This window comes from Thermobia domestica, chromosome 5 (genome assembly GCF_964235325.1).
Source record: "Thermobia domestica chromosome 5, izTheDome1.hap1.1, whole genome shotgun sequence".
NCBI lineage: Eukaryota > Metazoa > Arthropoda > Insecta > Zygentoma > Lepismatidae > Thermobia > Thermobia domestica.
This window is the reverse complement of record NC_137458.1, coordinates 288,680,590-288,694,859: the sequence shown is the minus strand read 5'-3', so window position 1 is coordinate 288,694,859 and position 14,270 is coordinate 288,680,590. Positions and strand designations below refer to the sequence as shown.

The 14,270-nt window shown below is 36.8% G+C and overlaps 1 protein-coding gene across 2 annotated transcripts in view; it reads right to left on the bottom strand.

Annotated features, from left to right (window-relative positions):
* The window catches only part of LOC145686678 (NACHT domain- and WD repeat-containing protein 1), a 1,466,154-nt gene that overhangs the window by 903,512 nt on the left and 548,372 nt on the right, over positions 1-14,270 (bottom strand). The gene's annotated exons all lie outside the window — the stretch shown is intronic.

Here is a 14,270-nt window from a genome sequence, read left to right as displayed (position 1 = left end):
TTCCCTTAGCTTTAATATTTTCAATAAATTGTAAAAAAGGGTGAATGATTGAATAGAAAATCTACACTGCTACTTCACGATTTATACATGAAATATGAAGCTGCCATCTCTTGTAAATATTGAATTCGATATAAATTCAATTTATTAATAGAAACTGCTTATTAATGTAAAAAAAAGTTAGATTACTTAAGAGATGAACGTTACAGGATGCTGGACACAGGTCTCTAGCTAGCAGTGGCAAATCTAGCCTAGGTCCCCAGTATTTTAGCGACAAAAATAATGTAAGCTATTATTTATATATTTTCAGTTATAGGCAACTATTGTGGTTTCTATCAAAAAGTTACAAATTAAAGTACTGTGGTTGCAGTCCTAAGCAGTTAAGACATTCAAAACGTTCAACAGTTCCAAAGGGCCAGTATAAAGTGATTGTGACGTGTTTATTTTTGTATTAAATTTTTATTCTGTGAAGTTCTGTAATCGTGGCACATTGAGAATATCCCGAGACCTTTCTCCGCGTAAAGTGAAAGTTGTCAAAACACTTCTGGCGGAAGGAAGATATACACATCAACAAATTGCTAGTAAAGTTGGGGTAGAGCGAAAATCTGTGAGTAAAATCTCCATTGCAATGAGCTGGAAGCAAATGTATCAGCAAAATAGGGTTGGGAAGTGTGGGCGAAAACCAAAGCTATCGCTTAGAGATATCAGAAAATTAAAAAGGTTGGCTCTGGGAAATAGAAACACAGCTTCTAGAGACTTAATCATAAAAATGGCTGAGTATGGTGTAGATATTTCGCCTAAAAATGTTCGAAGGATTCTTTGTGTTGAGGGAATAAAAGCACTCAGGCCAAGACAGAAAGCAAAATTTACTCCAATCATGGAGCTTCATCAAGGACGCAGATTTCTCTGTAACTTTGAGGGGGGGCAGGAGGCATTTGGATCCAGGAGGCATATAATGAGGATTTTAAGACGAATTGAAATTATACCAAATATTGCATATTCATAAATACAATTCGGGAGCCCACATGAGGTTTCGGGGGTCCGAGCCCCCCGCCCCCCAGGATCGGCACCCTCGAGCTTCATGAAGGAAAAGCTAAAAAAAGAAGCATATTACAACCAAACATTAATTGATTAAGGAGATCAACATTTTGAGGTATCATGATGCTGAATTGAAGTCAAAATGTGCTAAACACGTATATAGCATGCCACAAAGGATTAAATTTGGCATTTAGGCTATAATTTAAAATAACTAAAGACGTATCTGAGCATTTTTAGAAGAAATTTCTTCTACAAAAGGAGAAAAAGACGGCGGGAAGAAAAAAAGTGTTACAATTGTTAAAACAAGCTTGCCATACCTCAAAATTTCCTAAGAGTAAAGAAATGTTAATTAAGAACGTATTTCAGCGTTTCTTTAATGTTTCTATTAGAAGGGAAAACAATAGACGGGAAGAAAAAAGTGGGAGTTGCAGCTGTTATAATATAAAGGTAACCAAGAAAGTTTTGTTGCTTTTCACCCACCACCTTCGAACATCAATATGTCACCTAAGACGTATCTGCAAGATCAAAGATAGTCCCTGTCAGCATCGACGACTTTCTGCAAACGTTCTGGAAAACCATAGATTCCATCGCGGTAGAACTTGGTGGGCCGTGAAACGAACAAGGTTTCAAGTGCATTTTGAACCTCCACTATTATTTGAACTGGCGTAATCTAAGGTGATTGTTCAAGGAATGTAATAGATAATAATTGGGCAGTGCAATGTCCGGAGAGTATGGCGGACGCAATTCTACTTCATATCCAACGCGTAGAACGGTGTCCCGGGCCATCCTAACCACATGGGGCTTAGCGTTGTTCTGTAACAAGAGGAACCCTTTGAGATTCAGAAGTACTGGCTCCAGAGTTTTGAGTTGTTCTTGAACACAGCTCAACTGCTGACAGTACACAGTTGCATTGATGCTCTGACCAGCTGATAGCAGTTGCCGACGCAAGATGTAGCGAGCAGTCCACCAAACACACAGAAAGACCTTCTTCCGGTGCAGCGTTGGTTTCTGCTGTTTTGGAACCGGTTAACAGGATGCTAACCAATGATGACGGCGCCATGGAGCTTCATACTGGAACAACTTATCACATGTCAACACCTTGTCCAGAAATGGCTCCTTCCTCAGACGAGACAGCAAGAAACACAGGTGTCTGCTCGAGTAGCCTTCTGGTCCGGAGTCAAATCATGTGGAACCCATCGACCCAATTGTAGTGCTTCCCAAGTTAACGGAGGTGCTGCCGAATAGCTTCTCCACTTATACAGAATTGTAGTCCCAGATTCTCACACGTCTGACCATTGTTGGCCTCAATTGCTGCCTGAAGATGTTCATTTTGGAAATATGTTGGTCTTCTGAAGCGTGTGCGTCTTTGTGTGTTTCGTCAACGTCCTTAAACTTGTTAAAGCACTGCTACACTGTCCGTGTAGTCACGACATCCTCACCAAAGGTCTGACATACCTTCCGTGTTTCACCGCAGTTTTAAACTCGTACAGCACACACTTCCCTATGATGCTCTCTGAAGGTCCCATGTTCACCCTGTCGTTACGCAACTTCACGGTATAGCCGAACTGCCACAACCAGGTAGTATGTTGGATATACCCACACCAACAACTGACTTTCGCCTTCATTCTACGAATACAGATCGCATTCAACACACGGTGTGAGGACCAATTGAACACAGATCTCCATAAAAAGCTACAGAACTTTCTTGGTTACCTTTATAAAACGGCCAAAAGAACAAACAAGCAAACTTATCCATTTAAAGTATTAGTGAAAAGTAAAGATTAAAGATATTAACGAAATATAAAGGAGAGATTATCTGTACCAATTCCCAGAATACACGAGAGTAATGACGCAAGCAACTGCTAGTTAGCGTATAAAACCCTCTGAAAGTCTACAAAGTTTGCATGTACTCATCAACATATTTTACTCATGCAAATGAATAAAGGTTCGTTCTGAAGATTAGTAAAATATAAAATGAATCATTAAGTGAAGTAGCATGTTCCCAGAAAAGGTATCTTACTCTTATTATACTATTATTCACCAGTAATTTATCTGCAATTATGTCAATTATATCGGGATTATGCCAAATTTTATTTCTAATAATTGATCTACCTCGACTCTTGGGAATATAGCATCAATAAGCATATGTTAATGAAGGTTGAATGTGCTCATGTTGTCATGTTATATCATGCAGAATCCAACGATTAGCCTAATCAAATATACGAGAAAATAGTAATTACATGTAATTGGCGTGATTCGGATAATTATAGTGCTATATATCGCTGTGATATTGTATTTTAATTCCAGTTACCCAATGTTATTTCTGGTTACATGTCTTCCCAAGAGAAAAGGAATGCACGAACCCACTCAGTAATTTATATGTATAACAAAAAGTAAAGTTATTTTAAATATTGTTTGCCCATAAGTATCCATGAACTCTCGTACATAAATCACAAAAGACTTATTTTGTTTTCTCTACAGCAAACAGTAGTATTCTTTGTTGATGTCTCGATACACGAAAGAACGTGTTTAAACACAAATTTTCCGTATATGCACTTCTGAATGCGTCGAAGGACATCTTGTGTTCCACTACGAAGCTGTCGATAATGTTCGCAGATTAACTCAGCAGAATTCATAATGTGACCTTGTATTGACTCTTTCCCGGAAAACGTTTTATCTACTCCCGTAAACAGAAATCAAGGGGTGGAAGTCAAAAGAACCAGGTAGCCTCCAGCGGCGTAGCGTAAGGGAACGCCGGTATACCCGGCATTCCCTGTTAATAAGAAAAAAATACGTATTTCATTGTATAGAGGAAGGTTACCAAAGAGCACGCACTTAATATTCATTTTCAAATAGCTCCGAAAGTAATGAAGCAAAAATTATATAAATTGTACAAAATTTTAATTGAAGTTTAGGCTACATTGTAAGAAATAGAAAAGTTTACTACTAGATGTAGAAATGGAGATATGCGTTAAAAAGTTAAAAAAAAAACTCAAATGCGTACTCTTAAGGACCAGTGTCCCAAAGAGTGCGTTTTGCGGTCCCTAAGAGGGCGCACTCAACACCTATCATACTTGAAACCTAAACCCCTTCGTAAACTTTAATTTACCTTAAGGTTTGCTTCCAATTGTTCGTATACAGGCAATTCTAAACTATTTTGGTTCCAACAATTTCTTCATTACACATTCATGTGGTTTTAAAGAATTTATTATGAACGTACACGAAATTTAAAACATTAGAGAAAATCTTCGTTTAGTTTCACCCACAAATTATGATTTTTATCAGTAAAATTAATGATGATTTTTTAAATTCTTAGTTCGTGGTTTCATTACATTATTCCACCAACTGAAAAAAAATCCTGAACAACACCTTTAGTGTATGTCTTTTTTAATTTTTAGTTTGTGGTTTCATTACAATCGTAATAGAAGCCATATTTCACTCAGCATCTTCCTCCAGAACACTTCCAGAATCATTATTTTGATCATTTCCTCACTACTTAGGACAACATCATCATACCATGAAAGGCAATGGCAAACTACCATGGACCAAAGGCCTACCTTCGGGCAGAACACCACATCATCATTGTAATTTAAGAAATTTTGTGAATTTAAAATACTTCTTATATATGATTTACAGTTGGTGCTTGAATCGAAGATAAACAATTACAAATAATTCTACAATCCATTCAAACATCATATTACACTCCGAGAGTAACTGATAAGAATAACCATAGTCTGTAATATGAATGCCGCTACCCACACACGCTATCAAAGAAATTCTCCCAAAGAGTACGTGCGCGTTCTTTGGTAACTTACTAACGCGCACTCTTTGGGAAACAGCAGTCAACTCGAGTAAAATTCATCCATGTGACTGCATATGCAAGATCCCCGAAACAAAGCCATGGTAAACAATTCTATCTGCATTCATGTTTCCTACCATGCAACAAGAGTACTGTAGTTAGCTGCTATATCAGAATAATTTTTTAACTAAGAGTATTAAAATATTACATCAGGAATTCAAAAAAGTTATTTTTAGCTGTATTTTCTGTTTGCAGCGATCCGTTAACTTCCCTTTTCTTCGTATCAACACTCACACAAAGACGCATCAAACAGCGTAGCAATAACAATTCTGTGTGTTACCACTTCAGCGTGTTGGCACTGCGCGCTCTTAGGGCGTGCGTACTCTTTGGTAACCCTCCTCTATAAATTGTTTGCTTGTAATTATTACAATTATTTTCACTGCAATCTTCTGGATGTGCTCTCTCGCCTTACTTTGACAAGCGGAACCTACGCATGCGCGTCACTCAGATGCACATTTTCTGTCTTTCCTCTTGTTGGATGCTATGTTCCTTGGGCTTCCAGGCCTACTGCAAGCAACGTGGTTTTTGTCTGCTTTCTGCTGAATGCGCATGCCCAACTACTTGCTTTCTTACTCTCTTCATCCCTTGTAACTCTACATTTTGCTTTATATATACGCTGGCGTATTCAAGTATTTCCAACTCTATATATCTTAGAGCTAAGTTATAGTTTCTGTACAGAACGTACGAGCGCTAACATCAAGGAGATAGAACAAAACAGAAATGGTTAATTCAATGCCTTTTTGAAGCATGCCGATTATGTAAATAATAGTATAAAAATAGTTATGCTTTAATCGTAATTAAATGAGTCGTAATTGTAATCGTAATTAAAGGCAAACTATTAATCTTCATCATAAATACATAGTATGTCTAGTGGCGTGGCCAGAAACTCTTTGAGGGAGCTCACACACACAAGCATAAATATAAAGCGTTCTGTAGAATCACGGCCACCGATCTGGTAGACTAAGAGAGCCAGCATTCCCCGCCTTTCGCAAAGATTGCTTGGGCCCTTCAGTCATTGGCACATATCCCGAGGAGATGAGGGGAACATGTCCCCTCCATCCGATTTGAAATTGTGATGATTTGTATCCGAATGCCACAAAAGAAAGTGAGATGAAATTGAGGTCCCTTGACTTGTTTCATTTTTAAAAAAGAATCGTATCCTTTAATATTCCATTGTCATTAATTATTGTTAGTCTATTGTCAACTATTTGTGTAATTCCTATAACGATTTCTATAATGCTATTGTGATCATCATAATTTTGCTCAAATAAGAGTATTGTTGCGCCATACATAGTTGATTTTCTTTCATAGTTTTGGGGAAGTCATTATTTAAATTATTACAAAACAAGTTTCCTAAAATTTTAATGTGGATCATTGTGGATGCGTAAATAGAAACATATCAATTATAAATATGCATGTATTCAGATTTCAGAATGTGTTCACGGTAATGATACGTATCACAATTTCATCTACATCGCCTGGTATATAAAATACAACAGGTTCACCTCAGAAATCAGATTCATCTACCGTAATATGAGTCTCATCTCCCCTCCCCCAGAATAAGCCTCAAATATGCCCTCCCCCCTCAAATCTGCCCTCCTCCCAATGTTGAAAACAACTCTGCTCCTCTGTTCCTCCACAGCATTGTTTTTCAACTTCATAAATATTTTGAACATCGCTTTAAAAAAAATGGAAACGGTCTTACTTGTTCCCCGAATGTTGAAGACAGATTTCAGCCCCTGTCTTCAGTATCTGGATATCTGACAACAAAATACATACACAGAAACAGGCCCCCAGAGTTGGTTTAAGTGTTTTCTATTTGCAATGGGCGTCTGAGTTCCAGACTCAAGATGACAAATTTCTAAGGGCGACTTTTTAAAGAACGAGATTGAAGAAACTGCCCACGGAGAAAGAAACTGCCCACGAGAAATAAATAAAGGGAACTATACTTGAAACAATGTTCATACAACAGCGGAGCCGAGTTTTCTTGTCACACGGTAGTGGTAAGAAGGAGCTGAGACAATTGGTTATTGGCTTCTAATGTAATCCACGCATTTTCTTCTGTATGCCCCACATACCCTATATTTCATATCAGTATAGCTGTATTGTTGATTTTAGTAGTATTGTATCGCACAAGTGACTAACTTTTGCATCCCCATTTCGGAATATCACGCTACGCTACTGCCTAGTAGGCAGTCTACCACTATTAGTCCATCGATTACGACAAGTTGCATTCAGATGCTAAATTATCTACCGACTGACATGAGCCGGTGTTCCAGCATGCTGCAAGATTATATTCCGCCTAATGTCCGAAAGAACATTGTTTAATTGGTCCATCAAATCACTTGTTATGCATTCATGAAAGACAAAGGCGTCAACAAGAATGTATCTAATCATGTCATACCAAATGTTTATGAAAAACTTGTCTTGGTATCCTGTGACAAGGGTTTCGTTAGGATTTTTCCCGATCCCAAGTGTGTTTATTACGGCTATTATTCCCACCAGTGTGAGTGAAGATCGACCCATTACTGAATAAAATCTACGACAATGCCTGTACTGCATTGTGTAATAACCAATTGCAAAATTGACAGAAATAACTGTAATCCGCACGATTAAGGGCTGCAACTCTTGGTGGTGAAATGGAAACCAATTAGCCGCATGTAGTGTTCGTCACATACTGGTACATGAAATATGCATATATTTTGACATTACTAATAGAACCTTGTTACATCAGGGTAACTATTGTCTTCTGTTCTTCCACAGATTCTCTGGTTTCACGTTCGGATGTCATTTTTGCTCTGAGAACTAACTGTCCAATGCTCTTTCAATGGACGAAACGTATTAGTAAATCCTACTGTATTTGGTGTCCGACGTAATGGACAATGCTTCCTGTATTCTTCTACAGCCACGTGAGCACTTAGATTACAAACCCCATATACAAACACCAAGTCGCATACTCTCCATGTCTTTAGGTAGTTGTCATTTTATGGTATATGTGTGTGAAATGCTTCGCAAACAACCCAGATAACATTAGCTCACAATGTACACTCATGTCCAAAATTATTGTCGCATGTCTATAAATATGTTGGTGTAGGAATATAATTTGATAACGAATTCGCCCGGTATTTCTTATAATTTTAGTATGTATATAATCGGCAAAGACATGTATGTGGAAAATTTCATGTCAAAAGAGCAGTAAATAAGTACAATAAAACGAAAATAAAATTTTCTCTTCCATTTAGCAACATTTTATTTTACTCATTCTAATTTTCGTATGTATAATTCTTTTCCTATGAAATTTACCACAAATATACATTTCCCGATTATACACACAGTATCAGTATTAAAAATACCCTGCAAAATAATTATCAAATTATATTCTTGCAAGAAGACAGTTATAGATATGCGACAATAATTTTGGACATGTGTGTACACGTGTTCCAGGCAGTGTTCGTAGTTTGAGGCAAATTTCCCTAATCTGGGGAAATTTTGTAAGTAAATTTAGCAGACGGGAAAAGGGGATTTTTTCGATAAAACGTGAAAATACAGGGAAATTCTGGCGCAGACGGGTTGAACAACATAAGTATTTTTAATTTTTTTTTTCTGTTCTTCAGAATGAACTAATCCAGTAGCAATAGTATCTCTCTTTGTGTGTGTGTGTGTGTGTGTTCAAAGTACCATAATTTGTTCCCATTGTTCGCTGAGAACATTTATCTGTATCTTTTTTATTTAAAAAAAGTGAAGAAAAAGTAATAGGAATAGAAGCAAAAAATACGAGTGCCACTTCCGTTAATATAGCTAAATTAGTGTTATCACATAACTTCTGGCATAGGAATTGGAAACTCTACAAAGTAGAGAAAATTTGATAAGAAAAGGGAAAATCTTGTGTCAGAAGAGGGAAAGTTTATTAAGAAAACTTATGAACACTGGTTCCAGGTGCACAATCTCAAAGAGTAACTGTGTCGCATGTGCTTCCATTTGTTGGCAAACTTGTAAACTCTACATGAAACATCGTAATCGACAATCATTTAGACAGGTATAAGCGTCGAAATTGATATATTTCTTAGTATTCAGAAATTGTAGGAAACGTAATGGTTTACCGATTAGGTACCTCCTACCTTTTTCAACAAATTATTTATTGCCAGAACATGAAGTGCACTAAACTTGGTGGTGGCATTTTTCATTTCTGTTCATATTTCAGTTATAGCACAAAATCGGACTCACGTTCACATTATTATTATTTTTTTTCTTTTTGCTTACAAAAATGAAATGAAATCTTTAAGTTTTAGGTTCCACGGCTATGCCAGTTAGGCTAAAGGAGACGGTGATGATGAGAGATGAGTGATATGGTGAAATGAAGAAAGTGGGAGAAAACGGGAGAACCTGGAGAAAACCCACGAGGACGGTGCTTGTTACCACAAAGTCCACACATCGCGAGCTGGGATCGAACCAAGGACCCCAAGCACCAGAGGTGAACGCTCTACCACTGAGCCACCGCAGCCTTTTTTTTTCTTATAAGTAAGGTGTCCAAACGGATAAATCGAGTTGCGGGATAAGACATAGTGCACCTGGTAGAGGATGTAAAAGTACCTACGTGTATGTGCAAAGTTATAGCGGCTGAGCACCATAAGAAACGGAGAGGGAGGGGGTCAAAGTTAGTGGGAGTTGTAGGGATACATCAAATAAACTGTTGAATCGTAAAAATAGTGAAAGATAGAGAATTCAAACGCTGGTTGTTTCACGTATTGGCAAAAGAAAAATGGACAAAGTGGGTCACAAACCTCCGCCGCCATTTTGAAATCTGTGATTTTTTGATATGTAAATATATTTTAGTAATGTGATATATCAATTAGCACCAGCATATTCTCAAAAAGTCAATTATGAACTTTGTTCATCGTCATCTGTACTTATTTGGAAGATTTAGAATCATCTTTATAGTTTACGAAAAACCAGGAGACATATTCGTATGATGAAAGTTTGGATTACCACGAAAACACATGCAAGTTAAACATATCTACAAACCAAAAAAAAACTAACAGTGAAATGTGATATCCAAGTTGTAAAATATATTATTACGTTATTATTTATGACATTACTTCTTATTTGCTTCATATAGTGTCAAAGAGAACTGTTCCGGTCTAGAAGAACCGGCTTCATAGTCCTGGATCCACAGTACATGCCCGTAAAAATTTGTGGGTGCACGGAGTTTTATTTTTGCATTATGTTCTTCGACCTATCGTTGTCTACTTTTTCTTGGGTAGACATCTCAATTATGGTCGCTTATCTCCACAGACGCCATTTTCCAATATGGCCGCCAAATGAGCAATCAGCATGCGTAACTAAGGAACTAAGTCACCTAGAAAAGTGATCTTGGTGTCGATTCATAGGTTTTCAAGGTCAGGAAATTCAAATATTACCATGAAATTGCTATATATTGAAGAATTGTACATATTACAGACAAAAAATACACTATATATACAGGGTGATCATTTTAATTAATCCACAGGAATATCTCGAAAACTACAAACCGAAGCAAGAGAAGTTTTCAATTATATCTATTTACCACAAAGAGAGACACATTTTGTGTACTCTTTAATACCACCAGATTAGCAGTGTTGTCAATCCAATACAAAGATATATTTTTTTCAAATGTCACTACGTCAGGTTATTACAAATTTCAAATCTACATTAGAAAGAAAACAAACAATACCACATTTATTATTCAGTTTTGTAAACTAACGACGCGACAGTATCACAAATATTAAAAACAACCAAACTTTGAAGGTTTCTAAAATAATAATAATAACAACGCAAGTGAAACGAACAGGACAATGCATATCGATTGAACCTTAGTGTCAAATTCTATCATCATGATCTGACGAATTTCGAATAGATGGGAACAAAATTATAAGAAATTAACAATAGGACTTTTTGAAAAGGCTTTATTCCGAAAACAAAGTTGATATACAAAATAGTTTAAGGTTTACAATATATGTAAAAGCAGTATATCAAATATTGTGCTATTAGTACCATTATGAATTAATATTTGTTTATGGTCCAAAATATCATTAATATACACAAATTAAACTATTAGAAAAGATGCTGATGTGACTAAACAACTGAGTATTCTTACAATATTTTCCACATATATACAACATTTGAGCAACCACAATGTCTATAGGCTCTAATATTATTTTGTCATGTTTAATGTATGCTAATTTTTCTGTGAAAATGTAAAATATCAATACTAACACATAAAACCAAGTGGTCCCATAAAGAGCACTGTGTTGCCGTTGTACAATTTGTTTTTCCCGCAGATATCTTATACCTCACATTTGAGCAACTTTCTTATTTGAACTACTAAAAGTTTGTTTTTTTTTTTTTTTTTTTTTTTTTTTTTTGCTAATACAGGTTAAAGATTACTTAATATGTATCCAAATTTACAAGTCTAAAACAAAATGCATGTGACTTACAACTGAGAATTTTCACAGCACTTCTGACAAAGACACTGCACTGTACACAACACTTGAAATTTTTTACATATACATTGTTTACAATTGTTTGTTTTGCAAGAACACACTCGCAATACAGCATCTGGCAAAGGTCGGAATCACTTTCTGGTCTCAGGAAACCGTTTACTTCCTCCCATCCGAATTCCACATTGCTTTCAATAATGTGTTTCTTTTCTAATAACAACAGAGATTCTCTGATGACCAAGTTTGCGCCTCTAATGTGGCTTCGAATAGCAAATGAAGTGGGTGGCAACTGATGGGTTTACGCTCAGTCGATAAAGTTCATAGCGTAAAGCATCAAAAATATGTTTCTGCATTCCTTATCGCTTTCTACTTCAGCTGAGAGACTACTTGTTTTAGCAACATGAAGAAGATAATTTATTGGTTGTGCATTCAGTGCTCCATTTTTGTACCTACTTTACTTACAATGTTATTGCCAGTGAAAATGTGAGTGTTGAAGACGACGCTACTTGTTTTGTCTCCAAGTGTATCATATAAGTGGTGAATAGGAATGAAACGACACTTTTGTCCCACCCCAAACATTACCCACAATTGCTTCAGCTCTTTGCTACTTAAGGTTGCAAAATATCTTAGTAACAAAACAACCATGTCAGTATCATTGGACGTCACAACAACTCGCTGCGCGCCGCTGTCAACTGCCCAGTACGTGTGAGGCACAATTCGTTGGTCGGCTTCTTCAATCTTTCATGTGACCGTTTCAATCTTAGTTACTTTTTCTTTTAAGCATACTTTATCAGGAAAGACACTGTCGTTTATTACCATTCCGCTTGTAACAAGAATTAAGTCTGTTGAAGATTTTTCAAGTATCACTTTTATAGTGTGTTAATGCTTGCAGTTTTATTTTATTTTGAACGGTATTCCAGAAGTTTTCAATTTGGATTGGTATGTGAGTCTGAGATTGAAGGCAAGCAAAATGAATAGATCCGGTAGTGCATGATCGACGTACTCTCGCACTTTCTTTGAGTAAATTGTCAAAAATAAAGTGTTTTTCTTTGGCTGGGCACACTTTAGTCGTTCGTTCAATAACGGTGACTATTGCTTCTCCAAAGTTCTTAAATAATGACATCTTCATCATTCTTATCTGCGACATAAAATCAACAACTTCAGTAGTCCGTTCCGGAAATTGTGGATGAAATGGTATACTCTTGTCGATTTTTTCTCCAAATGTAATACTAGCTCATGCTTTGTTGGTCTCAAAGGTGCATCACCTTCAAACAACTGACTTGAATTTATGAGAGAGTATTCCTTCCATTGTCAAGCCTCTTTCTTTTGCAATATCGATTTTCTTCTGAATCTGTGAAAAATTCCTTGCATTGATGATGGTAGGTGTCACAGTTGTGTTGTTTATGATAAGAGTTTCGAAGGTGGGGGACATAGGCTTTTTCAATTCTGTTCGTCAGTCTCCTTTCCTTGATAACAAAGCACTCTTTCCTAAACTTCCCATCTCTTAATACACCTAAAATTTTTGCCGTCACAATGTTGTGTGTTTTGAATGGATTACCTTCTGCTATTATGAACTGAAGCAAACACGTGACATTAGAAGTGAAACGATTGGCTTTGCTTCCTTGTTAATTGATGACGAACTGTTTCTGTGTGATTCATTATCTGCGCACTTGTAAGGTAGTTACAAACATTGACAATGGCGAGAGCTTCGTGATAGATCAGTTGCCATTCAATGACGTATTGAGTTTTACGCGTGTGTCCAATGATTCATCTCGTACTTTTTGAGCTCGTTGATTGTTTGTTCCAGTTTCATATCGGGGGCTACTGCGTGGAATGGTGCAGTTTATTCAGGAACTACAAACTGGCCATCCAAGAACTTTTCATACAAGCAACTATTTCAAGGCGTTTCATTAACTCCAAGTACCATGATCTATAACGTAAATAATTCAAGCAATTGAATTGCTGAAATATAGGGATTAGTGACTCAACGGTCTCAACATGTAAATTCCAGTCTCCTTTGCGATCAGACGTTATAAGGTTTCCTACAATGTTGAGGAAATTGTTGAGGTAACTGCAAAGTTCTTATTTCTCGGTACATTCGTTCACAAGTCTTAAATGGCAATCTCTTAATTGTTGATTTGAGTATGGAGGAATTTACACTTTTCTTTTTCTTTATTTTGCAAGACCAGTCGAAACTGATTTACTTCTTTGAGCAAATTGTTGTATGCTTCCTTTTCGTTACTTCCCCAGAAAGCATCCCAAATCATTTTTTCGAGTACTTCAAAGGCAATTAACATTCCTTGAAACGCCTGAACATAATATTTTTTATTTAGTACACTTTAACTGAATTCACTCCAAAGATTTCTGTTTCAACCAGAGCATCATCGAAACCGCTACCAAGGAGGCACCTTTTACCACACCCTAGAGCCACTTTTGTGCAATGAAACATTCCAAGCATTGGCAATATGCCATGAAATTCCTCTGGGTTACTGTGAACTATGTCCGCTACTGTAAAGAATACTCCTTCCTGGCAGACAATCGGAAGGTTGGGTTGTCTCAATTGTTCTCACAGATTCAAATTTTTAAATGGCAGTACACACAGTAGCGTAATCAGTAACTGGGGAAGGAATAATTGACAGAAACCCAACTTGTTTAATTGGTGCAATCTTGGATGAAATTAAAGAGTGTATACTGGTCCACGTTGGTGATACAGGCTGTGTCGCCTAAAAACGCACCACATCGAGTAAGAGAAATAACAAACTCAGTTTTTAGAGCACATGTGGATGCCTCATCAGATGAATGAATGCCAACATCCTCAGCTACTTTAAAGTTGTTCGGAAGAGCAGGTTTGATTGTACTCTTTCTTCGATTTAGTATTTTTGGACACGGTAGCTCACACT